The following is a 13781-nucleotide window of genomic DNA, read 5'->3' on the forward strand; positions in this document are numbered from 1 at the left end:
TGCCCTCCAGGGTCATGACCCTGAGCACAGGTCCTCATGCCCCTGTGCCTCTGGGTCCTCCCAGGAAACGTGGCTCTCAGGACACAGTTAGCTTTCAGGGCGAGTGGACATTTCAAGGAGATAACGTGTGCCTGAAACAGGGTAGGTGTTCAGTTATTACCGACTCTGTGCCAGGCACTGTCCGGGGCTCTCAAGATCCTGTGCGGGGGGGGAAGGCAGGCAAACAGCAGGTATTTTTATTAGGAAAAATGAGGTGGGGGGAAGGAGGGTCTCACCCAGAGACTTACAATACTCTAAGCTGGAAGCATCAGGGGGATAGCAGCCCTTTAGCACATGGACCACACAGACTTTTTTTTTTTTAAGATTTTATTTATTTATTCATGAGAGAGACACACACACACACACAGAGAGAGAGAGAGAGAGAGAGAGAGAGGCAGAGACACAGGCAGAGAGAGAAGCAGGCTCCATGCAAGGAGCCTGACGTGGGACTCCATCCCGGATCTCCCAGGTCTCCAGAATCAGGCCCTGGACTGAAGGCGGCGCTAAACCACTGAGCCACCAGGGCTGCCCCACACAGACTTTTTAAAAAGCAATAAATATACACCAAATGATGAGACACACAATAGCCCCCTTCTGACTTTCATTCGCCCACCTTCCCAAAAGGCATAGTGGATGGGGTGCCTCACAGGGACAGGATACAAATTTTCCGAACCGAATTCAGGAGCCTTGGTTTGTCCAAAGAATTATATGGTGTTTCCTGCTTGGGGTCTGGTTAGTGAAATGGGAGAACTTCTGGAATCCGGCTGGTTCTCCCTACCTGCACGGCTACCCCCCGACCCAGGCCAATATCCTCTCCTGCATGGCTATATGAGGAGCATCCTGGCTGGTCCCCCCACTTCTACCCCCACCCCCAGTCTGTTCACAGATGCAGTGTGTTCTTGTACCTTGAAACCAGTTGAGGGTGGTTGGGGTTGGCTGACAAGATGCCCGTGAAAGGGCTAAACTAGGAGACATGGACACAACACTGGAGATGACGTGGTTGGACGTGGGAAGAACTTCTTGACTTCAGGGAAGAAGCACCTGTAACGTACCCTCAGGGGAGCTGCAGAGGCTTGAGCTCCCAGTTCTGCAGGGCGGCATCAGGTAGCTTCTCGGTGGGTCCCCGACACGGGGTGAGCCCAGCAGACCTCAGAGTGTTGTGGACACCAGAATAGCGCCAGGCTGGACAGATGAGGGCGGAACTCTTTCCCGAAGCTTCTGGGGCTGAGCAGTCACCTCACGTACCAGACCTTATTTATTTAAAGTTGTGGTTGTTGAGTTTAGTGTTTGTTGAAATGACTCTGGGGCCCTCCTCCCGCGAGCTCTGGGCCCCACTGAGAACTTGAAAGTGACATTCCTCAGGCCAGCTAAGAGGGGTGGGGGAGACACCTCAGGGTGCTAGCAGAAAACAGACTCGTGCAAAAGGGATAACAGAAGAGGGGTTTCAGAGGAGTGGGTCCATTCCCATCCAGCAGGGGATGGTGTGGTGCCCAACTGGCAACAGTGGGGAGCTGTTAGCACCCCTCTGCCCCGGGCGGGTGCCAGGACTGGGGCAACACACCATGTGGAGAGCTGCAGAGGACTAAGGCCAGCCCCTGAGAGGGAGGCTGCAGGGAGGGAGCAGGCCCCCCTTCCTGCTCCTACCCACCCTCCTCCCCACCCCATGCTGGCTGGACCCAACCGGAAGCCAGAGAGCAAGGACCCCGGGGATGCATAGTGCTGTCAGGTCCCAGAGCCAGGAGCAGGCCAAGACGGGGTGGACTGGGGTGGGGGCCGGGGGCCACTCACACAGGCCCCAGGGCTGCTCCTTTTATAGAGTAGCTTGAACAGGGCCTACCACACGTCTGAAGTTTCTACTCCACCATGGCTCCTGATTCTAGGTCTTTCCCAAAGACCCCGGGCCACAGGTAGCTCTGTTCCCCAGGGGACTAATTAGAAGCCCACCTCCCTGCTTTTGCTCAACCCGAGACTTCCGCTGGGGTCCCCTCTCCCCTGGGCTCCCCCTGGAGAACCTGCTCCTCTTGTACAAACTGGTTCAACCCTGCTCAATACTCATCGCTAATGCAAAGAGGGGTCAGGAACCCATTAACGGCCAAGCTCACCCGAAGTCAGTCCCGGCTCCACCCTTCCGAACTGTGGGAGTCCAGGCAAACGACCTCGCCTCCAGAGCCTTCTGTCTGTCCCTGAAATAGTCCCACCTCCCTCAGGGGTGGATACAGGACTGGGTGGGGATTGGGTGAGGCCCCAGCACTGGCCTCGTGTTGGAGGTGTAGGAAGCTCAGGGCCGTCGTCTATGGTTACCGCACTCCAGTTCCTCACAGGGGAGAAACCGAGGCTCCTAGAGGCCCGTGACTCACCCGGCGCACACGGCCAGGGGACCAAGCTGCGGGCCCGATCCGATCTCACCCCAAGCCAGCCTTCTCGTGGCACCAGGCTGCTGCCTTCTGCGGGAAGCCCTCCGGGGTTGCTCAGTGAGAAGAAATCTCTCCTTCTGGGTGTGGTTGCTCTAAGTACAGTAACAGCTGTCACAGCCATGGCCTTACAGCGCAAGGCCCCGACACCTGGATACACGTAATCTTTGTGACAACTCTCTACGGTTGTCCCGCCGTCCTCCCCTTGTGAGGACTCGGGTGCACAGAGAGGTTAAGGCGCAGCGCCAGTTGGATCAGCACTTGAACCCTGCGGCCTAGCTCCAGCGTCTGGACCCCAGCTGGGCCTGCCGCCTGCCACACTGGAAGGAAGCTCCCGGAGGGGAGAGCAGCTCCCGCGCACGGCCTCTCCTCTCTTGGCTACGGCTGGGTCGACCTGTCTTGGGGGGAAGCTCATGCGGAGGCGGTGAGCAGTGACGAAGGCCACAGTTGGGGGGGCCTCCACTCAGCAACCCTGTCTCCCCAGCCCATCAGACCCAGCTCTTGCCCAGAGTGTGTGTAGCCTCCTTGACGGCCAAGCCATCCCTCACCCCACGGACGGCAGGCTCGGATCTGCAGCGGCCCCAGCCCCCCAGCGTTGCCTGGGAGCCCTCGTGGCACCCCTATGACACCCCGCATCCGCCCCCTTCTCTGGAAGCCCCTCCAGGTCCGGGACGATGCTTCCCAGCCAAGCAGCCTCCGCCCCTTCCTCTGCCTGGCCCGGCCGGGAGAGCTCCAGCCCGCCCATGGGAGCCGACGCCGGGAGAGGGGCTCTGGGCCCGCCTGGTGCCGCTAACTGGTCCGGACACACCCCCGCCCCTCCCCGAGCCTCAGTTTCTCCCCGCGAACCAGGAAGGACTGGAACAGCATAGCACGCTCCTTGGGTGGCTCCCATGCTGCGGAACGCTCTCTCGCCCACACTCTCTCACGCACATACTGTCTCTCCCACACTCCCCCCCCACGCACACACAGTCTGCCGCACACACTTTCACACTCGCACACTCTCACATACACTCACATACTCTCACACTCACGTATACACTCTCCCACACACTCACTCACACTCACATGTACACTCTCACACACTCACATACATTCTCACTCTCACATAGAATGTAAGACATAGTCTTACACACTCACATTTTCATTCACAGTCTCACACACTCACATATACACACTCTCCCACACACGTTCTCACTCTCACACGCAGTCTTACACACTCACACTCTCTCACACAGTCTTTCACTCTCTCCTACACACTCTCACTCTTACATACACACGGTCTTGCACACTCACAGTCTCTCACACTCGTGCACACTCACATCCTCACTCTCATATACACACTTTCTCACACATACACACGCTCTTTCTCACACACACACACAGACCCACACACGCACACACAGCCCATGCCAACCTCTCCCCAGGACACTGAGTCTCTCCGTGGATTGAATTACCAACATTTCCTAGTGGGAGGAAGGGAGGCGGGGCAGGAGAAGGAACTGTGAATTCTGCACACCAAGCCTGTCCCCAGAAGGCCTGGACCAAATGCGACAGCGTGTCTGTGCCCCTCTGCCCCTGGGTGGGGAACAGCGTGGACAGAGCACAGACAGGAGAGGTTCCCCAAAGCCGGAAGGCCAAACAAAAGATGCCCAAGGAACCTCACACAGATTCACACTCACTCCTTCCTCGTTGATATAACCACACACCCACACAGTCACACGTGTGCACACACGGGCTTAAACACACATGTATGTACCCTACACACACATTTACCCACATACACGAGCCTCTTTTTTACTCAGTCAACAAATATTCATTGATCCATTCTGCTATGAAAACCTCACTCCCCATTTCTCACTCTCAACCTCACACTTGGTCACACCCTTACACACACACACGCACACGTTCCCCACACAGACTCACGCATCCCAAGGCTTAAGCTGTGGGCTCCTTCCAAGACCCTGCAAGGGCCTAGCAATGAGTTCACATGATGGTCAAAGCCAAAAAGAGGTAGGAAAATCGGCAAGACAGAAGTGTGCCAGGAAGTTCATTAATAAAAATATTATGATATTTTCTGGATTTGGTAATGTTTGTGGTATCTGTCAACTTTAAAAACCATCGTAATTTGTTGTGGTTTCATTTCTCATTTCAGTCTTTAGCATTTACAATTTGTATTATTTTTCACAAAGAAATCCCCAAAACTGAATAAATTTTTGGCCACACCAGGCCTGATCTGCCCCCATAAAACCCCAGATGTTCAAACAATCACACTCACCATCTCTCACATCCGCAGTGTCACACAGGTATTCACATCACCACATCGTCTTTCAAGTCAGAGCCAGTGTCACACACACACCCTGGACACACTCGATCTCTCACACCTGCCTTCTCATTCCCATTTCAGACAGGTGGACAGGCAGAGCACCTGCAGCCCACCTGGCATCAGGGCAGATCCCATCACTCCATCTTTCCCAGGCTGCTGTCCTGACCTGCGAACATTTGGCCGTCCCTGGGCCACCCCCAGCACTCACTGAAGCACACAACTAGTCCCCAAGATGCCAGCCACTCGCCCTCCCACACCATCCCCAGGACGGGACCATCACACACCCTGACTCTGCCCCCACACTGCTATGTGCCCACTGCCACCTCAGCAGGAAACTGCAAAAACCCACAGAACATTCTGGAATTTTCTTGGAGACCCCCCTCATTCCCCAAAGGCAGCGGTATTGATAACAGGATCTGAGAACGGGAATTAGACAGTCTTTCCTGACTCCAACACCTGTTCTATGCTCACCGGGAAGTGAGTCAACCTCCCAGAGCCTCCGTTTCCCCGTCTGTAAAATGGAGCCAATAAGCATACCTCATAGGCATGTCATAAAGATGAAGCAAACCCACGCAAAGCACAGAGCAAGAACCCAGTGCCTGGGAGTACCCATTCTATTTCCCTCTCATGACGGCAGGAAGGCGAGATGGGAGCCCTGGCCCCTCCGGACCGGCTCCTCCTGCGTCAGTCGGCCAGTCCACACCCGCCCCCAGCCTGTTGCCTCAGCCACATCACCCTCTCGGCCACCCGAGTGCTGGGATCACCAGCGCACCTGCTTCCAAGGGCTCTAATTTCCTGTAAGTGTAAGAATTCAGGTCAGACACGGCCCGCAGCCTGGGGCCCCCCTCCCGGCGGAAACCCATAAATAGCCGGGCTCAGGCTGCTGGCCCCGGGCACGAGACTTTCTCTCCTCATACACGGGCACCCCGGGCCTCAGCACGGCCCTGCGAGGCCTGTACGCAGACTGCCGCTTACACGTGGGGACACTGAGGCTCTAGGGAGGAACCAGTGTGAGAGCCTGACCACCCTTAGGATATGCCCCCCGACCCCCCGATAGAGGCCCTCCTGTCAGCCCCCAGCTGGCAGCAACTTAGGCCTGAAAGGGAAACTATTCTATTTTCAGGGTTTGAGGGCCACACGGTGTCACAATGACACAACCGTCGATGGAGCCACAGACAATCTGTAAACGAGCGTACGTGAGTGTGTGGTAGGGAACGTTCTTAAAAAACCAGGCGACAGGTCTGAGCAGCCTGGCTTGCCCACCCTTGGTTGGTGCGCCAGGCCCCCCACCACACTGGGTAGAAAGCCAGTCTAGAACTTGGCTTGTGGGGCGCCTGGGTGGTGCAGTGGTTGAGCGTCTGCCTCTGGATCAGGGCATGATCCCGGGGTCCTGGGATCGAGTCCACACATGGGGCTCCCTGCAGAGAGCCAGCTTCTCCCTCTGCCTGTGTCTCTGTCTCTCTCTGTGTGTCTCTCATGGATAAATAAATAAAATCTTTAAAAATAAATAAATAAAGAGAAGCTTGACTCGTGAGAACCCAAGGGGCCCTGAGAGTTAGAGGTTTCAGCTCGGCGCTGGCCAGAGGAGGACACAGCTTGTCCCCCCCAACACCTTCCTCAGCATCAGGGATCCTTCTTCAACCAGAAGATGCCTACTGGCTCCTCTCTGGGCTCCCCTGCTCTGGGGGTCAGGAAGGAGCCGGGCCCCTGTCTGCCTCTCACACTGGTCGGGGGCGGAGGAAGCAGGTCCTGAGCACCAGGATTAGACATGGGGCCGTCTTGGGTCTCAGGCATCCAGTTCGGGGGTTCACCACAGCGAGAGGCTTAAGGAGAAAGTGCAAAATGGGGGCCCCAAGCCGCTGCTCTAGCCCTAGGCCTGGATTCCTCAGGTTTGGGGTTACTGACATTGGGGGCCAGCTAATTTTCTCGTGGGGAGTATCAGTATAGGAAGTTTAGCTGTTCAGTATAGGAAGTTTAGCTACTGGCCTGTACCCTCTCGGTGCCAAGAGGACAGTGTGTCACACACACACACACACACACACACACACACACACAGTTTTAACAACCCAAAATGTCTCCAGACATCTTGCCCCTCACACCCCCGGTTGAGATCCACTGCCCTAAGCCGAGGTGAGGGCAAAAGCACACCCCACATGGAAGGTTCTCCCCTTCCCCTGACTCTGCCCTGGCACAGCTGGGAAACCCACCCGTGGGGCCTCAGTCTCCACAGCCTGGGATGGGTCCGCACCGTCAGGGGCAGCTCCGGCCAGAGGGGGGCGGAGGGGGAGGAGGAATGTGGCCACAGCTGCAAGGTCCGAAAGTGCCGAGGAGACACGAAGACATTTCTCTGTGAGTCAGGAGCCAGGAATGTGTCGCCCAGGGTGGCCACGAGCCAGAGCCCCCCGCATGCTACCCCCGTCCGCCCCCCAGAGCATCCGCCTTTAATTAGAACAGAAAAGGCAGCAGGTGCCAGGTCTCGGAGAGCCCGTTAAGGACCCAATAAAGGCTGAGAGCGTCAGGGAGGAGGCGCTGGGGGGTGGCGCCCCAAGGAGGAGAAGCATCATGGGCGCAGAGATGGGAACCCTGGATTCCCACTCCTGCTCAGTCCTGCTCCTGTCCTGGCCTTGTCACCCCAGGCCGGTTGCTTTGGCTGCCTCATCTGCATTTCCTTCTTTTTAAGACTATTGTTTTTAGAGACGCCTGGGTGGCTCAGCAGTTGAGCTTCCGCCTTTGGCTCAGGGCATGATCCCGGGGTCCTAGGATTGAGTCCCATGTCGGGCTCCCTGCATGGAGCCTGCTTCTCCCTCTGCCTGTGTCTCTGCCTCTCTCTGTGTGTCTCTTGTGAATAAGTAAAGTCTAAAAAAAAGATTACTGTTTTTAATCTTTATCTGGGGATTTTTTATTTCAATTTTGCTATGACAAAGCCCAATACACCACAAGCTGAAAGCCCTCCCCATCTCTGTGGGGCCACAGGGTGACTAGCTACCCAAGACCCCTCTGTGGGCCACAGCTTTCATACCTGTGAAAGTGGGGATCACGCATGTGTCATCCCTCCATCCTGCTCCCTGTTTTCAGACAGAACCCAGCAAGCCCATCCTCTTGCTCCCCACATACTCCTCAGGGCCAGGCCAGCAACTCCTGGACCTCCCCAGAGCTCCCTACCCAGGAGTCTCCTGCCCTGCTCCTCCTCTGGGCCTTATCTCCAGGGGCTCCCACCTGAACCCTTAGAACAGCTCCAAAAGCCACACTTCCTGGGAGAAGCCTATCTGGATGGCTCGTCCCTGACATAAGTCAAGTAGAAACTGCAGGAAGCATCTCTGAGGACCCTGACCCTCAGCAGGGACATGGTCCACATGCCAAGTGCCAAGCCAGGCTCTTCCCAAATACCACCTCCCACAGCCTTAACATCACGAGGCACAAACCACTCTCCCCAACTTCCAGATGTGAACACTGAGGCTCAGAAAGGTAGAGTGACTTGCTCACAATTCCATTTCCCATGGTGCCAGGAGGCCCAATCCAAAGGTTTCCAAAGTTCCCACTATAGAAACTTCTGATTGTTTTATACTATTCATTCGAATTAAAATATTTTAGAGCTGCATCAAACCCTTTATGAAGCCCGATAGATTACATTTAAAGACACTACAGATAGGTGATAGGGTAAGAATGATAGGCAGTCAGGGGCTCCTGGGGGCTCAGTTGATTGAGCATCTGACTCTTGGCTTCAGGAGTCACCCTCAGGTCATGATCTCAGGGTCAGAAGATGGAGCCCTGCATAGGGCTCCACACTGGGTGTAGAGCCTACTTAAGATTCTCTCTCTCCCTCTCCCTCTGCCCCTTCCAGACCTCCTCTTCTAGAAGAAAAAAAAAAAAGAAAAAGAAGAATGATATGCAGTGAGTTAAGATAGCACTCCTGTGTATACACACACACACACACACACACACACACACACACACACACGCATGCACACCTGAATGTGCCCCAAGACGTGCCGGGGCTCAGCAGTCCCCTCCTACTTCTCAGGGTCTCAGAACCACTTGAAGATTTCCAAGTGTTTCTCCTGGTGGGTCTGCCCCACACGGCAGATCCAAGAATCGTATCTTCAATCGGCTGCTTAGACCCAGCCCCACAGCCAGCTCCTCATCATCGACTGGTTAGTGGGGAGTTTTCACCAAAGGGAAAGGCAGCTGTGGGACCTCCGGACCGAGTCCCAGGCCTTGACAAGACAGAAGGGCCGAGGCCTGGCCCTGCCACATGGGAGGCACCGGGGGTCACGGTTCTGAAGCACCTCAGCTGGCAAGTCCCCCTTCCCTCCCCATAGGTTGCCCCCATCTCTATCCTGCAGGCCCCCATGAACATTGGGTCTGCGAGCCATGGTCCTCTGTTCAGCTCACTTAATGCAGGAATGTCATCCCCATCTTACAGATAAAGAAATAGGGGTTCCAGAAGGGTCATGTGGGTCATGTGCCTGGGGCATGGGACAGGGGTGGGCTGGGCAACCTTGGGGCCTCTCCCCCATACCACCACCCCAGACCTCGCCCAGGCCAGACTACTCTCCCCTTCTCCCAGAAGCCCTGGCTCAGCGACATTCAGTGAGATCACAGGCCCAAGGAGACTTTTCCTGGGGTCCAGGTGACCCCTGGGGAAGGCAGCCAGCACCCACCCAGAAGGCTACAAGGGAGGGGCAGGAGCCCGGCTGTCCCTAGGGGCTCCCATGTCCATGATAACACTCTCACTCTGCACCTCTGGCGGGCACTACCCCAAAGCAGCAGCCCAACAGCAGCTGGGTGGGTCCTGGCAGAAAAGCCAGGGCAGGCAGCGGCATCAGCTGGTTTCCTGGCCTCAGTTCAGCACCAGAATGGCCCAGCCCATAGGGCCCATCTGTGCCAGTTGTGACTTCCAGAAACCAACTGGCCTCTGCTGACCCTCCTATCCCCACGTCCCCCCACTCCCAGGGCCCTGCACTCCCCTGGGCTGTGCTCTGGAGGCACACATGCCTTCTGGACCACCTAGTGACTGGAGTCTTAGCTACCTAATCATCCCCCCTATAACCCAGAGCGTTTGAATCATTCTTCTTATCCCTAGTCTTAGAAAGTCAGAATTCTTCCGTTGATCTTAAAATATTTTAACCATCCCCTCTGTCTCTAGAACCTTAGAGCATGAGGCTCTCCTTCTTTGTCGCCAAGATGATGGAAGCCCAGAGCTGGATAGGACCAGAGATCTCCCAATAATACCACTGAGGCCCAGAGAGAGAGAGCGACGTGCCCAAGGTCACAGAGAGAGATGGTTGCAGGGTTAGGACAAGCACCCAACTTGGGCCCAAGGCTGGTTGGTGATTCCTTAGTCCACACATGTGGCCCTGGAGCCTCCAACCCCTTGAGCAAGAAAAACTTTCTCTACGGACCCCTGCCCCACCTGCCAAAGCTTCTCAGCAAGCACCAGGAGGAGGTTCCCAGTCCCTGCGCTTGTCCTGACCCTCTGGAATGGCCCACAGTCCAGGGCCTACATCCTATGCCTGCAGCAGGGGCAAGAGACACCCCTTCCCCCAGTCATGATGCCTGGGCCTCCGGTGCCACCCCCAAAATAGCCCAGCTCTCCGGCCCACAGATCATGTTGCAGCCTCCCCGTCCAGATGGGGCGCCTGGCAGGGCGGGAAGCGCTCCCCCTCGCATTGCTTCCACCTGCTCCCCTCTCACGCGTCAGCGCTTGGGCCCAGCCTTAAATCACGGCCTCCCTCCAGAGGACCAGCCTATTTTGGAGGCTGTGGGGACCTGAGTGTCTAGAGCTCGGGGGAAGGGTGAGGAGGGTGTGTGTGCCTACTGACAAGGGGAGTGCTCCAGAGAGACCGATTTAAAAGTTCCTGTGCGGCCGAGGATCTGCTGTGTGGTGGCCAGAGAGCCAGTTGCCCTCTCTGAGCCCGGGTTTGGCCGTCTGTACCATGGGGAAAGTGCTTGGGGCTGTGATACAGCAGTGACCAGATAAAAGGCCCCATCTCCAAGAAGTCCACAGTCCACGATCAGCAAACACTGGCCCAGGCTGGTCGGGCTCCAGAGCCCACGTTCGTAGCCCAGGTAACAATGGGCCAATGGGACCTGGGAGCCAGCAGGAGAAGGGGTGGTGCTATTTTATTTAGAGTGGTCCAAGAAAGATTTTCTGCAGATCCCCACCCTGGACCAGGGAGGTAGAATTATGGGTGGGCCCCGAGGGACCTTCTCCCTTCCCCCGGACCAGCCCTGTAGGGGTGTGACTTCTCCTGTTTGCAAGCCTGAGCTGCCTTCCAGTTCCCTGAGACTCAAGACTCAGCAATGCCTGGCCCCTGCTGTTCAGAGAACCCAGCCGGAAAGGGGCTGGAGAGTCCGGGTCCAATGGACTAGAGCGCCCAGTCCTGACTGTCCCCAAGGCCCAGGAAGTAGTTGGAATCCCAGGTGAGAAGTCACCTGGGGAGAAAGCAGGAGGCCACAGCGTGAAGGCAACTAGCCTCGAGGACACCCCTGCATTACAGGGCTGGGACCCCAGAGCTTCAGGGGTACAGGTGTCTGCGGTGGGTGGGAGCTGGGACGGTCCTGTAGTGAAGAGCTCCTACCCTCTACGAGCCTCACCCCTACTCCAGGGGCTTGAATGCAGTATCAACACCCCCAAATTCACAGTCATGGCCCCATGCGACCAGATGGGGAAATTCAGACTCAGGGAAGCAAAGTGACTTGCCCGAGGTCACACATCTGGGAAACAGCAGAAGTCGGAGTCCAAAATTTACATGCTTGAGTTTTTAGGGAGAAAAAAAGATGAATGTAATTTTTTTTTTAGATTTTTTTAAAATTTATTTGACAAAAAAAAATTATTTGACAGAGAGAGAAACCACAAGCAGGGGGAGCAGCAGGCAGAGGGAGAGGGAAAAGGAGGCTCCCCGCTGAGCAGAGATTTCCCCCCAATGACCCTGGAATGATGACCTGAGACCAAGGCAGACATGCAACCAGCTGAGCCACACAGACACCCCTGAAGAATGCAATTTTTAAAAAACTCATGCTGGGGGGTTTTGTTGTTGTTACCGTATTTGCTTATTTAACCTCTTTTTGATTTGAAGATTTTCTTATCTGCTTGTTCAAAACACAAAATAACAGATGCATTTTGGGACAAGTGGCCCAGCGTCATACCAGATGCAGGAAGGCAAGTTAGCCATCTCTTCCCCACTCCCGGTGTTAGCAGCCCGTGAGTCTCCTTCCACACCTTTCTCTGGACCCAAGCACCCCCAGCTCCACCTGCCTTCCAGATGGTTCTTTCCCTCTTCAGTAAGGAAACTTTTCCTAGGAGCCTTCTGTGTGTCCAGCTTTGTCCTGAGTACTGGGCAGGCTCACAGCAAAATCTTCCCTCCCTGGAGGCTGGGGGGGGGCAAACGCATGAATAGAAAAGCACTAGTGGGTCAGCGCCCCAAGGACAGGACATGTAGGTCTGTTTGCTCCCTGGTGTACCCCACGCACCTAGAGTGGGATCCAGCACATGATAGGTGGTCAATAAATATTTGTTGAAAGAATGAATTCGCTGAGATGGAGAACCCAGAATGTGAGGCAGTTTAGGGGGGTTGAGATAGAATTTGAGATTCCCAGGGGCCATCTATGGGGTGGGGCTGTCAGGTACCCGCAATGTCGATGTCCAAATGGGGCTCAAACTCAGCTTCTCTCGCTGGCCTCCAACACCAAACCAGAGCTGTCCTCTCTCCCTGATGCCCCGCACCCCCCTTCCCAGGGAACCGAGAGGGGGTTCTGAACACTGCCCCTCCCTATGGAGCCCCTCCAGCCCCAGACTGGCCAGCCCTGCCGCCCTCCCTCCCCTAAGCTGCCCCAACAAAAGCTGCTCTTGTAGGAGCCAAGACCATCGTAATTAAAAAGGAAACATAATAAAGCCTCGCTCCGAAGCCAAATCCCCAGCCCTAGAGCAGCCGCCCAGCCGGCCCAGCACTGCCCATGGAGGACACATGGCTCTTTTGTGAGCCCCCCGGGTGAGGGCCACTCCTGCCCTGCCCCGCCCAGCCACCCTCCTCCCTCCCCTCCCTTCCTGCACCCGACTCCTGATGGGCCTAGCTCCCCTGCTGAGAGGGCCCAGCCTCCTCTTTCCACAGGTAAGAAACTGAGGCCCCAAAGAGGCCTCCTGACTCTCTGCTCAGTATCTGCCCAGCGAGTATCCTCTCTCCTGGGCTCCATGCTCCAGAGCAGGGGACCCAGATGGATAAAGAAGAGCTCAAATCATGGAGCCCTTCCCACACAGCCAAGCCAAAGGGGACTTCAGCAATTGAGTGGCACCCCCCACCCCAAGGGACAGGATGCTAAGGTCACAAGCAAGGAGGAGGAAGCCCTAGGACCAAACCCCTAGTGGCTGGCTTGTCCTGAGCACAGAAGCCAGAGAGCCGGGCTCCAAGCATTGGTATCATCAGGTCTCTGGCTGAAGAAGAGGGTTAGAGAGGAGGAGAGCTTCTAGCCCTCTTCCTGTGGCTGGAGTCAGGACTCTTGCAGAAGGATACGAGTACTTCCAGGGGCTTCCAGAGCTGCAGGCAGGCCTCCCCACACTAGCAAGAGTGGAGGGCGGACCAGGAGCTTTCAGTGAAGACCACCCTGGGTCATCTCTTCTGAACTCCCAGAAGCTAAGGAGTCCTTGCAAGGCCCAGCTCAGCATCTTTTCCCCAGATCTGCCCACCCAGCCACCCTGGCCACCAAGTGGCCACAGACAGGGAGATCAGAGCCACCTGGCCCTTTGGTTTCATCCCAAGGGGTCCTCTCCCAACATCCCTGGGGACACAGCTGGGAAGAGCCTGTGGCAAAAGTGTGCCACTGGCTGAGGCTGTGTGGGTACCGGCCCCCCCCTCCCTCCCCCTGACCCCCGCCTGCCTCACATCCTGCCACACCTAACACCTACTCTCGACTCTCTTATCCTCCCTAGGCTGTCAGGGACTCCACACACAGGCGGTCACAGCCAGCAAGGAGACACCATAGTCTTCAAGTGACCAGGGAACAGGCTCCCT

This window comes from Vulpes lagopus, chromosome 8 (genome assembly GCF_018345385.1).
Source record: "Vulpes lagopus strain Blue_001 chromosome 8, ASM1834538v1, whole genome shotgun sequence".
Lineage (NCBI taxonomy): Eukaryota > Metazoa > Chordata > Mammalia > Carnivora > Canidae > Vulpes > Vulpes lagopus.